This window comes from Cyanistes caeruleus, chromosome Z (genome assembly GCF_971803275.1).
Source record: "Cyanistes caeruleus chromosome Z, bCyaCae1.hap1.1, whole genome shotgun sequence".
Lineage (NCBI taxonomy): Eukaryota > Metazoa > Chordata > Aves > Passeriformes > Paridae > Cyanistes > Cyanistes caeruleus.
Window position 1 is genome coordinate 70,196,463 of NC_141732.1, and position 16,854 is coordinate 70,213,316.

The 16,854-nt window shown below is 36.4% G+C and overlaps 1 protein-coding gene across 11 annotated transcripts in view; it reads left to right on the forward strand.

The window, feature by feature from the left end:
• PRLR (prolactin receptor) overlaps nucleotides 1–16,854 on the forward strand; it is a 152,458-nt gene that overhangs the window by 25,902 nt on the left and 109,702 nt on the right. For 2 of the 11 annotated variants that reach the window (XM_086867672.1, XM_086867673.1), the window contains 3 exons: nucleotides 9,196–9,399; nucleotides 12,457–13,043; nucleotides 15,526–15,693. The exons of 3 other annotated variants lie outside the window; for them this stretch is intronic. The gene's annotated coding sequence lies outside the window, so the exon portion shown is untranslated. Of the gene's footprint in view, nucleotides 1–9,195; nucleotides 9,400–9,564; nucleotides 11,840–12,456; nucleotides 13,044–13,729; nucleotides 14,381–15,525; nucleotides 15,694–16,854 lie in introns of those variants that run through there. 6 more of the 11 variants (XM_086867678.1, XM_086867677.1, XM_086867675.1 and 3 more) reach the window with 5 other exon arrangements.

Genomic DNA, 16,854 nt, shown 5'->3' on the forward strand with positions numbered 1-16,854 from the left:
ATGCATTTCTCAGTTAGATGGATTAAAAGACTCCGTTTGTGTAAGTAAAATCTTTATAAACTAAATGATAGAAAAGTTTTCATGCGAGCTATGAATGTGGAAGAGATAATTAAATTATGATGAATTCTGGAGTCTCTTTTATCTTTGTTAAAAATTCACACAAAAATATACCAATATAAAAGTGCATTAAAATCGCAGGGATAAGAAACAAAGTTTATAGCATTCTGGGGTGCAGAGTAGTTGCCAGTAGTTATCAGCACAGTGTTCTTCTTTAGTAGTATTGATGCATGTGTTACTAAAGTAAACCTCCATTATACACATATTAATTCGCTCCAGTTTTTTGTATTAAAAGAAGTTAAACTTTTTCTGCTTAGGCATTAACTTATTTTTGCTTTTTCTAATGCAAAATAAAATATTCAAATACATTAGTTGAATTTTTATCAAAAATAAGAATGAAGGAGGATTTACATCTGATACGGTCTGGCAAAGTCCTTGGAGTTCATTGTTATTTTCTTTCTTGTATTGTTGTGTAATACTGAACATGATTTAATGTCTTTCTTAATTAGCCCTAATTTTAATTATTCATCTGCATGTATCAACCATTTTATGTTTTTTACATATCTCTTGCATTACATGTCCATTATAAAAAAAATTAAAATCTGTGTTAATTCATCTCCAGACAATGGCAGATGAACCTTTTTCAATACTGATATTTGTCCCATTTCTTGTGCTGAGAAGGGAGCATCTGAGGCAAAGTGTGAAATGAGATGTCTGATTATGATAATGGCTTGGCTTCCAACATTACCTTGTGATATATTTCCTTTCTTAGTGCTTTGTTTTTTCCTTTAGGTTAATCTAAACCTCTGGCCAAAGGCATTGGATTTTATTACTTTTGATTATTCTTTCCAGCTATCCCAGTCCTTTTTATCAGTGCTCTTGCATTTCTTTTTTTTTTTTTTTTTTTTTGTATCTTATTATTTAAAATAACTGGGTGTTTTTCTCAAAATTATTGTCTCTACCATTTCATCAAAGTTACAGAAAATTTCTTTCTATAAGATACCTCTTACCAAAGTGAGTTCAGGCTTTTTGCAGCATGTTTAAAGCCATTACAGAAAACTTGAAATTGTCCTGATTTCATTGCTTCATTTCTGAGAGCAGCTACTTTCCTAATAAGATATTTCTATCAGAATGTCAGGGGAATAAATGAAGCAAGAGGACAGTGAAGACTTGGCATCTTTGTGAGTTCAATATGATGTTAGCCTTCTTAACTATATAAAATGCACAATAGAGAAGTTAGGGATGAGAGCACATTCACTAATTTAAATATTTAATGCTTACATATTTCAGAACAGGACAACATCAAAGTTTTTAGAATACATGCAGAAGTTGACTTAAAAGACTGCAGTCTAAGTTCTGGGAGAAAAATGCAATATGATGAAAACAGACCATTAATTTGCTAAGTAAAAGGATTAAGAAACATGTTGTGCCTTTTTCATTCCCATTTCTTCATTTATTATTAATTTTTTACTTTAAGTTTTCAGGTCAGGTACATAGCTGAATACTTTTCTTAATATACTATCTACATCTCAAACTCCTTCCCCTTCTTGTATTTCTTCTAATTTTGTACAAATAAATCTGCCCTCATTTTCTCTTACTCCACCTTCTATTAGAGTATTAGAGCTCACTTATATGAATGACCTTGACCAGTAAAGACTAATTTAGAAAACAGTAAGTAGAATCCAACTTTTTTTTTTTCCATTTTCTTATAACCAACTAACTAGTTTAACAGTGTTCCAGTAAATTACTGCAAGTTACCTACTACCCTGCTGCTTTCTTGGATAATCTGAAATCCTGAGCGATAGTGATAGCAGCAGCAGCCTCCCCAGTTGTTTTGTTTGTGGAAAAAGAGGCAGATCAGCCTTTCCCAGCTCATGGAGTGCATTAGGTGAATCCAGGACATGTCATCCTCCCTGTGCATGGGCTGTGCAACTGATCCATGAGTGCATAACAAGTTTAAGATATTTCTGAAGCTGTCGATTTACTGCAGGCCATCTGTGCATGACCTAAAGCCACCTGTCCAGGTGTTCCTACTTGTTTGGTAGATACCTGTTCTTCCATGTGATATGCTTACAAATACAGTTTTCTCATTCTATTTTAATTACTAGTGTAACTTTGCTCCATCTCTTCTAAATACAATGTATCATGGACATCTAATTTGTCTGATCAAATTCAAACATGGATTCAGAAGTAGTCATTGGAAAAATATTAATGTGAAGTCAGTTTAATACAGTAATACCAATACGGGGGAAACCAGAACTAGAGTTTGAGTACTCTAATCACATCTGATTTTTCTCCCCCTTTCATCTTATATAGCTATTGACAGTGCTGTAAAATTCAAGAACAGTATACAAAATCAAAGTATTCACATTTGTCATATATTGACAACTAAACCCCAGAAAAAAAAAATGAGGCTATGGAAGACCTGTGCTGTTTAGGTTGCTGATGTCAAAAGACTGAACAAAGAACTGTAGTTTTAATTAAAATAAGTGAAAGCATAATGTCCAAGCTCTGATTTAGTCCAGTGATCTTCTCAAATTGAATTCTTGTGAATTATATCCCCATAGACTCTGGAACATTAATTCCATCGCTGTTATGAGATTATGTGTTTATCAGAATAGTCTATCTTAATTATTTCTGCACTACATTGTAGTACTTTGAATTTGGATCACTGTACGTAAGACAAATATTTAAATCTGTATGTTGGACGCTTTCTTTTTCTATGTTTTTTTTTTGTGATTTACCTTTAGACTTCTGATCAACATATTTAAGAGTTACATTTTTCATGAGTGTAGCTTAGTGGCCATAGACCACTTTCTGGGTAGGTTTGGATGAGTGAAACACTCAGCCTTGAAACACACTTATTCAGGTTACAAAATACAGATGCTATGGAGGGTATATTAATTAACTGATGTGTGATTTCCTAAAAAAAGACATATAGCAATATGCTGTTGCCCATTAGTTTTAAGTCAAAGACTGTCAGCCACAGCAGCTACCTGTGAATAACTGAATGTATTTGCAGAAATCAAAGACACTAACAACTAATCTCATTCATTTGCAAATTGCTTCCCCTATTTTTTTCTATGGAAAAGGTTGCAAAATGTTTATACCAACATATTTGTATTCCTCTGCATTTGAGGAACTGACTATGAAAAATATGACTGTATTTTTTATCGTTTGTTCCATTAGTATTTATTTTACTTGAGTTTTGTATACAGAAATAATCAAACAAATAGAAAAATAGCCATAGGCTTTAACATCTATGGATATTATTTAAAGTCAGCTCACAGTAGATGTGGTTTTTGTGTAACTATGTGTGGTTTACATATTGATTTTTTAGTTTACAGCCAGTTTAAACTTAGATGTAGAATTAACCCAAAACTTCAATTGTAAGACTGTTATCACTAACTTTGAGTTCATATGCTCCTTAAAGTCAAACTGTTTGACAGCAGCAGTAATCATGTTGCCTTGAGGCTTACTGTGATCCAACAAGCAGCATGCAAGCTAGATAGTTCTTAAGGGTGCTCCCTTAGGGCTCATTTCATCTTTCAGGAGACAACAAATGACTTCAAGTGGGGAGTAGTAGCAATATGCCTGTCCACATCCTATCACAGGAAGCAAGGAGGCTGCTGCAGATGTACAGAGCAGTGAAGTTGTAGCCCTGCACTGAGGGAAAGTGAAGTGTGGCTCTCACAACTGTCTTCTGTGTATAAATAGGGAAGGTCTTTCATGCCAGAATCAAAGTAGTTTGGCTTAATTACCTGTAAAAGTTGGTAATACTTGCTACCAATGGATGATATGTTATTTTATAATTTCACTTTCAGACAGTTAAAAAAGGAGATGTTTGGGGAAACCTCAATGCCTTTTGGGCTCTTTGATCTCTTGCTAAGTGTTGTGCACTTCTGCAGATTATTGATTGAAGCAATAAAAAACATGCAAGTTCTCCACTATTACTTTTATTTGAAACACAGGTGTTTCAGTTTAATATTTCAGAAGTGATAGAATCAAGTCCAGAAAATTATTAATAGAGAAATTGTGAAAGATTCAACTGATTTGCTAACATTCTTTGCTGTCCCCATTTAGAGTCTGCAATTTAGGTAGAACTCAGAAAATACTGGTGATGCTTCCTCTGAGAGATATTGCATTCTTCAGAAATAATAATATTCAGCCTGCTTCAGCCTGAGATAAAAAACACACAGAGGATCATTTGGATTACCAGTTCTGTTTTTTTAAGGGTATTAACAGGCCCACATCCAAGAAAGTGATTAATTCAGTGCTTGTTGCTTAGGATTTATATTGAGGCACATGGTTGCTAACACTGAACTATTCCTCAGGAAAAGGTATTTAAGTCCTTTAAGGCATGAAAACACAGAAATGGCTGCACTGGATCAAAGCTGTTCTTTTTTCCTATATTCAGCCTGTGGCTGGAGTTCATAACCCATTCTACAGAGAAAAAGGCAAGAATATTGCATTTACAGAGTAATCATCTTAATAAAGAAAATTTCATGTTAGGTTCTTGATGATTGTGAGGCTTGATTTACATACAAAGATTCTGCTTAGTTGAGGGCAACGGAGAAAATGAAGAAATGATTACAATTACTTTTAGTTCTCTTGAGTAAAGGAGAACAGTATGACCAATTGAAGGAAAAAAATACAGAGAAGCTTACAAATTGCCAGTGGCACAAATAGCTGACAGTGTCTTCTGAATAATCAGTATTTGATGGATATTGCCTGAGGAAGTACAAAAAAGAAATTGGGTAAAATCCAGAATGAAATTTTAGGGAGACAATATGATTGCATCTGTTGAGAATATAAGTGAGAACCTTGGATATAAAGTAAGGAGAAGCAAAAGACTTTTGGGATATTGGGTGATGTTAATTGAATGTCCTGATAGACAGGTTAGGTCACAGTCATAAGAGTTCTGATGTGAGGTATCTTAAAAGCTCCCTGTTAAGGCTCTGACAGCAAACAAGACAAGCACTGCAATGCTGACCTTTGGCATTTCTTTTTGTACTTTGGAATTTACAGTTTCTGAGTTATAGTAGCTCAGTATATTTTCACTGCATCATTTGTTATTTTATAAGCCCACATTGTTATCTCTTTTCTAAGTCAGTGAGTCCAGGATTTCTTTTCTTTTTTGTATGGCAATTTTTTCTACACTTTTCCTTGTGTTTTTAACATTGTATTAAAATTCCTGTGTGAATTCCTTCAGTTATTTTGTATCCTTCCTGTTTTGTTTTTTGTTTTGTTTCGTTTGTTTATGGGTTTTTGGTTTGTTTCTTTGTTTTTGCTTAGTTTTGGGGTTTGGTTGGTTGGTTTTGGTTTTTGGTTTGGTTTATTTGGGTGTGTTTTTGTTTTGGGGGTTTTTTTTTGATTGATTTTGGGTTGGTTTTAGAGGTTTTTGGTTTTTTTAAATAGAGTATTTTTTAAAGTGGGATCAGTAATACTAATATAGATCTGTCTTTGATTTCCATAATCCACATGAACACTGATACAACTGTCCTTCATTCTAATTCTCAGAGCAATTGTATTAAGGGGGGGGGGGGGGTGTTTGTTAGTAGGATTCTTTCGTAGTACATGCATGTGATTTCATCTTCATCATATGTACTTGTAGTTGGGTTTTTTCTTTCAGTATCCACTGAGTATGTAGTTACCAAGAAAATTGTATTTGATAATGTGATTTTCAAAGTGGAAGTGAAATCTGTGAGTGTTCTCATGGTTATAGAGCAGAGCTCAGACATAAAGCACAGTCAGCTTGCATGTACTATACACTGGTGCTTGTGAGATTGGACTAGAGGTTCTTGTCATTATCTTAGTGTTGTTTCTCCCAGCAGATTCCTCTTTGAGATAATAGAACTTCTAAGAGTTGATGTTACAAACACCCTTTTTAACAGAGCAATGTGGTGTTTAGATAACCAGAATCACGGTTAGGCAAGCAGATACTTTTCATCCAGTCATCCCTTTAGTCAGCTGTCTGATATGTCCTGAAATGTTCAAGATTGTGGGTTTCAAGCCTACTGAATTCCTATGACATTCGGTGTATTTTATAGGCCCTACATTGTCTAGCAGGGCACGTTCATTACGCACAGGGTAAATGTTGCCCTGGAACTTCATCCAAGAATTTTCAAATTATGTAACATTTGAATCTTCTAAAAATATAATACACAAGCTTCAGCAGAACCCAGCAGAAAAAAACTAATTACATGCATATTTTGCACTGTACTAGACACAAGTGATACTTACCCTACTTTTGCAAGTCAAACATATGCTTTTCCCTTTAAAACTCCTTTCACATATCAGACTTCAATTTTGGTTAAGGCGGAAACTTAGACTGGTTATAACAGGTATTAGGTCTGCAGGAATGACAGATATTAGATACATAAGTTCCTGTTTTACTATGTTAGCCACACATAAACCTTTAATATAATCTGGCATATGTACATGACTCTGCTGCATCACATTTTCTTAACAAGGTTCTGTTTAAATTTCCCATCTATTCACTGGCATTTTGACAATTCCAGAAACAGGTCTGGCAGGATTTTTTAAATAAATATTCTAATCTACTTTATGTGTAATTTTCTTTTCTATAGTAGTGTACAACTCAGCTTTCCCATGCAGCAGTGTTAATGTCTTTGATTACTTCATTTCAGGTAAAAATTCCCTCTAAATTTATTTTTCTTGGCATGTCTGCAGTAGACGTCTCCTGTACACTACCTTGATGAAAGGAATTGTGTAGGTTGCTAATGGCCTGCAAATATTTGCCATCCATGGTCAAAAATATAAACAGAGCTGTGCTTCAGGTTCTGCAATTCTTTGATTGAATAGGACATTAGGAAGGGACAATTATCTCTGGTCCATCTTATTATCACAGAATCATAGAACAGTTTGTTTTGGAAGGGACCTTAAATATCACGTAGTTCCAACCCCCCTGTCATGGGCAGGGATACTTTTCATTAGACCAGATTTCTCAAAGCCTCTTCCAACCAGGCCTTGAACAGCTTCAGGAACAGGGCATCCACAGCTTCTCTGGGCAACCTGTTCCAATGCCTGACAACCCTCTCAGTAAATAATTTTTCCTAATGTGTGATATAAACTTACACTCTTTGCAGTTTAATGACACTCCCCCTTGTTCTGTCACTATATGCCCATGTAAAAAGTCCCTGTCCATCTTCCCATCTCTTATGTACTGCTCTAAGGTCTCTCTAGAGCCTTCTCCAGGATGAACATCCCCAACTCTCTCAGCTTGGCTCCAACAGGTCTGTTGGTCTTATGTTGGAGGCCCCAGATCTCGATGCACCCACTCCAGGTGGAGTCTCACAAGACCAGAGCAGAGGGGGAGAATAACTTTCCTTTTATTGGGTTGTGTTGCGCTCCTCATCCACTTAAAGTCCCAAGTCATTCTCCATAGGTCTGCTCTCAATCCATTCTCCTCCCAGCCTGTATTTGTGCTTGGGATTGCCATGACCTTGCACTTGGCCTTGTTGAACTTCACATGGTTCATACAGACCCACCTCTCAACAAAGACTGTCTTGTACGTGTCCAGTCCCTCTGGATGGCATCCCTTCCCTCCAGTGTGGTGACCACACCACACAGCTCAGTGTTATCAGAGAACTTGCTGAAGGTGCCCTTGATCCTCCGTCCCTGTCACCAACAAAGATGTTGAGATGCTGTTTCCATCCCTGAGGGACACCACTTGTCACTGGGCTCCACACGGACATCAAACCACTGATTGCACCTCACTGAGTTCAACCATCCAGCCCACCAAGATACTCAAGACTGATTCCTGTTCTTAGGGCTCTCCAATGGTTCCTCTGCCACCCTGAAATCTGTTCCTTTGGATTTAAGGATTTTCCTAATCATAAACCATCTACTGATCACACTGATTTGCTTTCCCTTTATATATAAGCCTTTACTAATAATTTTAAGTTTGCATAGGGTCTAATATAACCAACTTGTACCTAGTACTATTTAAATATGCAGTAAATTTTACTTTTTCTGAAGAAATAGAGTTGGTAAAACTTCAGGTGTGTGGTCTTGTTTTTTGAACAACTCTATGGCTTTTGAGAGGATGTTATTAAAACATGTACTAATGAATATAACAGGATCACTGAGTGTAAAGTCTGTATGTAAGTTCTGCTTCTTCTGTGTATTGACTTCCATTCCTTTTTTTCTAACTGGGAGTATTATTAGAAGATAGTCTAAATTTATGTCTGAATTTTCATCTGTTTAAAATCATCATAAGTCACTTTGAAACAATGCAGCTAATTACCTTGGTGGGTTTAAAAAAGAAGAAAAAACTTTACAAAAAATATGTCTATTTTTGGAAGATATTTAAATATAAAATAGATTTCTCTGGTATGAAAAACCATTTATTAAAGAACTATTTCTTTATATATTTTTATTTATTTATTTTAAATATTATTATTATTATTTATATATATTTATTATATATTTTACTATCATATTTAGTAAAATAATAACTTTTTGCAAATATATTATTAGTTATTATTGTGGCTTCTTGATAGCTTAAGAATAATTTAATAAGATATTATTAAATTTAATATTAATATAAAGAATAATTTTGTATTCTTTGTCCAAATACAGTTACAAGATTTTTTTCTATTCTTTTGCATGATTAAAAAATACTTGTATTTTCTTGTGTTCTTTATCTTTCTCTCTCTTAAATTCCTTGCATTCCATTCTGTAGATTATTTCACATGTGTAAGTTGCTTGTTGAACTGTCCCTCAGAAATCTAGGCATGTGTGATACAATTCAAATGTTGTTGTTGATGCCAAAACAAAATACAATGCTATTGAATTGATTCTAATAGTTAAGCAAGGGTCTAGATAATTAGGGTCTAATAGTTAAGCTAGAGTCATAGATTCATAGATTCTTTTTCCTTGGAAACAACCTTTAAGTTCATGCAGTCCATTAAGTTGTCTGAACCAGTAGCAAACACAGTAGCTGTGAGAGAATAGGAGAACTAAATCTCAGGATGCCATTGATTCAGTGTTTTTTCTTTTTGTATGATTTGTTACTTTTCTATGGTACTGCAGAAATAATTTTAATAAATTGTCTGTTTCATTGGCATTTAATATTTGCTTATCTTGTGTTGCTCTGGCTGTTCTGTTCTGCAGCTTTTCCCACGGTGAACTGAACTAATTTGCAATGTTGTCAGACTGCAAAGCAGTGGGAAAAAAAGCTAGTACTTATCTTACATTTAGGACTAAAGGAGAGGAACCTAGACATGTACACCTGCTTCGGAAAATGCTGCAATTAAAATGGATTGCACATCAACACTAATAATTTGGTGACTTTGGAGGTGTGTCCCTTCAAAACTAGTGAGTCCATTTCATTTAATTTTGGCAATTTTCAATAGTTCATTTTGTTATTCTGTTCCAGGTCTTCTACTATTACATGCATTTGAAACAGATTTTCCAATATAACCTCTGTAAAGAAAGCTCCTTCTGTTAGGTTTTTTGTTTTGTTTTGTTTTATTTTCTGATAGCTTCTCATGGCGGCACTAAAAAGTCTTCATGACACTCACAAAATTTTTACAAAGTCACTCAGCTGATTATTTCTTTCTTGAAATTAAACCCTAGATTGGTGGATATATAATTTTTTTTGTGTTGGGCATGAAATGAAGACTATGATGGACACAGTTGTAGATTAGTTCCTTAATAATATGAAGTTGGATCATGTCCTGTACTTTCCTGAGGAGTAAATCAGGAGCTTTTTCTCCTCTTGTGGGTTTCCTGACTGGAGTCACTGAAAATATCCATGAAACTTTTACCTCAGCAGTGCACCACTGTGTAATTTACCTGATTTACATCACTTTTTGCTTCTTGTTCTTGGTCTCCCACAGTATGTCACAGTGCCTGTCACCATCCTTGTCCCCCAATCAGTATTGTAGTCTTAAAAATCCTGTGCTTTCCTACTTAGCTGACAAGTCCCAGTCCATACTGATCCTATTTTACTTATTAATCCAGTGAACTTGTTTATATGAGTTGATTCAGGCGTTTTAGTGTTTAACACTACTCCTCTGTTGCAGCAAACAGTTTTTCCTATGTTTTGTGTACTGGCCAATAAGCTTTAAATTTATTATTTTCCTTCACCATGTTTTTATATGTTTACAATGTTATTAATTTGAACCCATCCATTTTGCTTTCCTCATTGTATTTCTGGTAATTTGCTTTGTATATGTTTTCATATTGGCAGTATTTTTTGAGTTAGCATGTCATATTTAAGTTTAACACTATTCTTAGTCAACCAATAAACCGAATCCTCCAATATCTGCAAAACAATACAAGTAAGTAATTTCTTTTGCTCTTAATTTCTTTACTTGCCCTACATTTCCACCAGTACAATATAAACTTCATGATATTACTGTCCTAAAATTGAGTATGTCTAAAAAATACATACCCCATATTTGATCAATGAGATTAAAAAAAGGGAAATATAAAAGTTAAAGAAAAGTGATTAAATCTGAATTCCAGAATCTGAGCAGAAAGCCACAATAGGCATGAATACAAAATGTTTATGGATTGATATATGTTTTGTGTGAGAAGGCTACAATTTTCATCAAGCACAGTAGAAGGGACAAATTATTTTTGTAGGTACACAAAGTACACAAGGTGCACTAAGAAATACACTTATGCAATAGATCATACATGATTCTACATTTTTTTTCTTGTTATATGGCTCTACACTTTCAAGAGAGCAAGAAGATTAGGAAATAATAGGATTTCCAGTGTTAAATAATAAAAGGTCTGTACAAAACATTATAGGAAATTGCAGGATTTTTTTTGTTTTGTTTTGTAAATATTTATTAATTTCCTACTTTAAACCTTCTCTAATTTTCTAAGTATTCTTCTAAGTAGAAGCCATTTTCATTGAGACTGTGAAATTATTTGCATTGAATGCCACAGTAGTTTTCATTCTCAGTCTTCTTTTGCATGCTTGACAGACAGTATTTCAGATTTGAAGTAATGATGAACCACACAGTTACTGTTTTGTTGTTTCAAACTTAGAATATCTTGAAAACACAACTTAGATTTTAGCCCAGTTCTGGGTGCATGAAACTCTACTTTTCCATCACCTTCAAGCAGGAGGTTTCCTTTTATGATGGATTCTATGGCTGTAGACTCGTGGAAATAATTTTGATTTGCTCTGTTTGTTCAGTTCAAAGGTAAGGGCATTCAGAGAAGGAGTTTTGATTGTATTTTTATTCTTTTTAATAACAGGAGAAAACATCAAAACAAGATATTAGATCATGACAGAAATAGGAAAAAATAAATCAAATTAGAAACAATTTCAGTATAAATAGATTTATAATTACAAGCCCTTGAATTTATGTAATTACACATACTCAAAAAAAATCTCTATGTCATTGCCATAATGAAAAAGCCATCATTTCAAAAGCACTTCAGAAAGCAAAATTCAGACAGTCTGCCAGCATATTCAATTTGTCCATCTCTCACAAAAATTGTACCCTGTCTTCAGTAAGGAAATTTGTCTTCTGTCAGAAGCAAATCACAAGAATTTCTCAGAAAAAAGAGCATTCCTCTCATCACTCCTTGGAATTAAAATTGTGAATATTTCTCTTCCCCCTTGCTCCCTCAGGTGTTTGATTTCATGAATATATAGGTCCCTGACCTTGGCCTGATTGACAAGGGAAGTTAAAACTGCAAGCACTTACTATTCCTTTCAGTGCATCAGTGAAAGGATGTTAGTAATATTAAATGGATGAACACACCTTAACTAATATTTAAATTATGGAAGGTATGATGTATGCCATTTTATAGTAAACAGTTTACTTAATAATACAGTTTTTTTATGTTAGTAAAAATCTGAAATACTATGATTGGAAGAAAAAGCATTAATTTTTTTTATGTATAATAAACATGCATCAGTGTATTGTATGCTTGCTACTAGAATTTATTTTATTTGGTTACAATTAGCAAATATTAGTAAACATGAACCTACAGACTGGTTATGCCCTATATTCCCTGAACTACTCTATTGAAACACAATTTTACTCTTCCTCATCTTTTTCCAGCTTCCAGATAATAACAAGAGGGCTGCTGCTTCATCAGCAGTTGTGTACATTCCATATGCCAGGTTATGAATTTTATTATAGAGAAGTAAAATTGAACAGAATGTGGAAGTTGCCAAAAATTATTAATAAAAATTGTCAGAAAAACCAAGATTGCTTTCAAGTTGGGAGTGAAGTGTTCTGTAGATACACTCAGTCTTTACTTTTCTAGAGATCGTAATATTTATACCAAGATCCTAGATCCCACAATAAAATATGTTGTAAGAAGTAGACTAAACAAGAGTTACCAGGCCATATTGCCTAGCAGTGATTTCTTTAATTCTCATTTAACTTCTCTTTCTAGCTTCTGTGTTCTTTGAAGATTCTCACACATAAACCATAAAAAGTGTGTTGATATTAAAGCTTGTATTTCCTCCCTACTACAATATAAAATTTTTCACCCATCCTCAGTCTTTCATTACTATTTTATTCAAAGAAAGTATAACCAAGAGTCTCATTCGGAGTTTAGTTCCAAGACTTAAGTTCATCAGGATGAACAAGGTTCTCACATTATTTTTATGCTGGTCATTGGGGAAGATTGAAGAGAGATTAAAAGATGAAAAGAGGACTGTGTACCGCACTGGACATGAATGGAGTCTTCATAGTCCATCGGACCTGATGATATGAATCCCAGAGTCCTGAAGGTATTGCCTGATGAAGTTCCCAAGCTGCTCTCCATGATATTTGAAAGATTATGGCAGTCAGTTGATATGACAAAAAGAAAAACATACCTATTTTTGAAAAGAACAGAAAGAACAAACTCTGGAAACTAACCTGTCAGCTTCACCTCTGTGCCTGGAAAGATCATGGAACAGATTCTCCTAGCAATTGTGCTGAGACATTTGGAGGACAAGGAAATGATTTGTGACAACCAGCACAGCTTCTCCAAGGGTAAGTCCTGCCTGATCAAACTATTGACTTTCCATGATGGAGTGACCACATCAGTGGATTGAGGTATGGGTTACAGATTTAATTTATCTGGACTTCTGTAAAGCCTTTGACATGATCCTCCACACCCTCCTCTTGAAATTGGAGAGACATGGGTTTGATGGGTGGACAATATAGGTAAGGAATGGGTTTAACAGTCATGTCCAGTGGTCAGCTGATGGACATCAGTGACAAGTAGTGTCCCTCAGGGGTCCTTCTGGGACAACTGTAATTTAATATCTTCATTAATGACATAGACAAAGGATCAAGTGAACCCTCAGCAAGTTTGCAGATGACACTAAGCTGAGGTGGTTTGACCTGGAGGACAGGATGCCACCCAGAGGTACCTGTACAAGCTGGAGGAATGGGCCTATGGGAATCGCATGACGTATAACAAGACCAGGTGCTGGTGCTGCACCTGGGTGGGGCAACACCTGCAATCAACCTAGTTTGGGCATGAACAGACCCAGAGCAGCCCTGCCCAGAAGGACCTGGGGGTGCTGTGGGTGAGAGGCTGGACATGCCCTGGCCATGGCACTCACAGCCCAGAGAGCCAAACGTGTCCTGGGCTACATCCAGAGCCCCGTGGGCAGCTGGGGAGGGAGGGGATTCTGCCCCTCTGCTCTGCTCTGCTGAGAGCCAGCTGGAGCATCCAGAGCTGGGGTCCCTGCACAGGAGGGACAGGGACCTGCTGGAGCCAGCACAGAGGAGGCTAGAGGAGGGACACCAAGGTTATTAGAGGACTGGAGCACCTCTACTGAGTGGAAAGACAGAGAACTGCTGTTGTTCAGCCTGGAGGACAAAAGGCTTCAGGGCCATCTAGTTTGTGGCCTTCTAGTACCTGAGGGGAGCCTACAGGAAAGATGGAAAGCAGCTATTTACAAGAGCTGGTGTCTCAGTTTAAGACAGTGTAAAGGGGAACACTCTAAAATGAGTTGCCCCCTTTATAGGTTTAAGCAATTTCTTTCCACAAATAAGGAGAAAACAAATATGAGCAAGTGTAAGTGAAAAAATAACTGTTTGCTAGCAAATGAAACTGCAACAGGCAAAACCCAGTAAATAATCACTAGATACAAAATTTCCAATGCACACTCCCCGAGAACCAAGAAAAACCAAAAATAGGTTTTTCTATTTCTGGAAATACCTTTTTTGGGATGGTGCCCCCATCAGGCAGGTGACAGTGTGAGGGGAGACAAAGGGAAAAGATGGCGGCAAACCCTGCCCCAAGATGGTGGCCTCTGCAGGCAGCAACACAGTCCGGGAGACAAAGGGAAATGATGGCAGCATACCCTGATGAGAAGGTAGGCGATATGGAGCAGTTCTAGTGGTAGGTGAAGACTTGCTGTCCCATGTGGGGTCAGCTCTGCCTCCCGCTGCCTCCTCCTGCCATGTGCAGGACTCCACCAGTGTTGCTGCTGTCTGCCAAGCAGCTGGTGTGTCCAGGGGAAAGAGCTGGCCTGTTGCCTCTCCCCTGGCCCCAGACGCTCACTCAAGCTCCATGCTGCTGACAGGGCTTGCAAAATTCACTCCAATACAGTTTTTGCTTGTGAAATACGCTTTTTCTGAGTGTCTGCTATTGCAAGCCCCCCCAAAACACCCAACCACCTGAAGCAACCATCTCCAAAGCGGAGCACTTCACCTTCTGCAAATGCTTCCACAAAAGAGAGCTCCCTGCTTCCACGCTCCAAATTAAAAAAGGATACAAGCAGCACTATTCTTCGCTCCCCACAACCCCCACCTCAGGATTCCTCCTGCTCTGGCTGCAGCACTGGATCATAAAGAGACTGTAAGGCTTTTATGGGGCATGGATAGATATGAATCACAATAACATTTTGGGTTGCCCAAGACAACATGGAATTGGACAAGACAGGACATGGGGCAGTTGCTTCAAACTGATGGAGAGTAGGTTTAGATTAGGTATTGGGAATATATTCTTTACTGTGAGGCTGGTACCTGAACAAGTCACCCAGAGAAGCTGTGGATGCACCATCACTGTGAATGCTCAAGTCCAGGCTGAATGGGAATTTAAACAACCTGGTATAGTTGAAGGTGTCCATGCCCAGGGGCAGGAGGCTTGAAACTAGGTGATCTCTTAGGTCTCTCCCAACATAAGCCATTTTACAAATTTATGGTTCTATTCCCACATTGTCCTCTTACCGGATACCAGTGAAAAGAGCACAGCACCTCCCTCTGAACTCCCTCTCCAGAGGGAGCAGTACAGAGCAATTAGTTTCTCTCAACTAAACAAAGTTTGCTATCATTCAGGTTCAAATCTCTAAGTTCTTTTCTATGGATCTAGTCCTGATTTTCAGTTTGAACATGTTTATAGGTTTTTCTGTGTACATTAACACAGAAAAACAGTTTGAAACAATGTTCTTAAAATTATCATATTTTAATATTTTTTATTACTATTTCTGATTCTTCATTGCTTGATGTTTAATTTTAGCATTTGAAAATTTAGTGCCACATCAGAATGACTTGCAACAGAATGACAGCAGATTTCAGAGCCTTCTGAAACACAATCCAAGATGGTAACATATAAGAGAGCTCATGTGCATGATGCAGAGCAGCTGAGAGCTCAGAGCCTCCAAGAAGAGCCCAAGACACTGAAAAGGTGACTACTTATTTTTATAGACTTCTGAAGAAGTATTTCCTGAAGGTTATGTGCTTAATGAGTTAGTTAAAGCCAGTGTGAAGGCGTCCTGATTCTGTGCTACACGCTCACGTTTATAGAAGCACAAAGAAAAGTGGTGCGCGTAGAAACAAAGCCGATGCACTGTTACGAGACCTTATAAATGTTCCTATTTAAAAATCACTTAATATCAAGTTTGAAAGTATTTGCATATTGTAAAGCATGGAAAATATTTATAAATTTGAAGACAAAGTGTACATATCACAACTTATATGCATTTGAGATGTCCTTGTAAAAGAGTTTTGTCTCATTGTTCTTTTGTAAAGAAAAGACGAAGCCTTGTACAAAAGCAGGAAAATGACAGGAGAAGGGCATCTATAGTGGGTATGGCCTCAGAACATCTCGTACTTCTGTGTAGCTATTCTGATGAAATAAAAAAGGAGGAACAAATTTCTTTAGACATGGGAACACTCATCCAAAGCAAAATTTGTAGTTTCTGTAGAGGAAATGGCCAGGTATCAGGGTGTTGAACCACACTGACAAATGCCTTGAATAATTTGGCATGCATTTTATGTGGGTAATGAAGGGAGAATGTCTTGCTGTGGTTATTTATCTGTTCCATTGCCACTACATGAACAAGAATGGCAAAAAAATGCCCCCTCACGTATCTAGAAAAGAAAATGCAAGCCTTATGCAAAATACTAAAAAATTTTTAAGAAAAATTTTAAGTATCTTATATATTATATATTTTAACTAGTTTTGTCTTTATGTACAAAAAACATTTTTCTACTCCACTCCACCTGTACGTGTATGTATTTGTAGTGCACTTTAAATGAGTGTAATTTGTATGTTTGTTACTTCTTGATGATCTGAGACTTGCTATTCAGCAGCAATGTTACCTGATGATATTCCCAGTTTCTGGGCTATATTCAGACCAGAAACATGTACCATACTAGAACTAGAATTCAAGTGAAGCTCTGAAATGCATATTAGGCACTGATCAAAAACTCTTTTTCTTTAAAGATGTGCTTCTATTGCACCAAATTTTTTGTTGATGCAAATGAAGCATATAAAGATATAATTTTCTGATAATGGTAATTCAAAGATACATGTTCATCCTCAAATATTGACAATCTACTATGA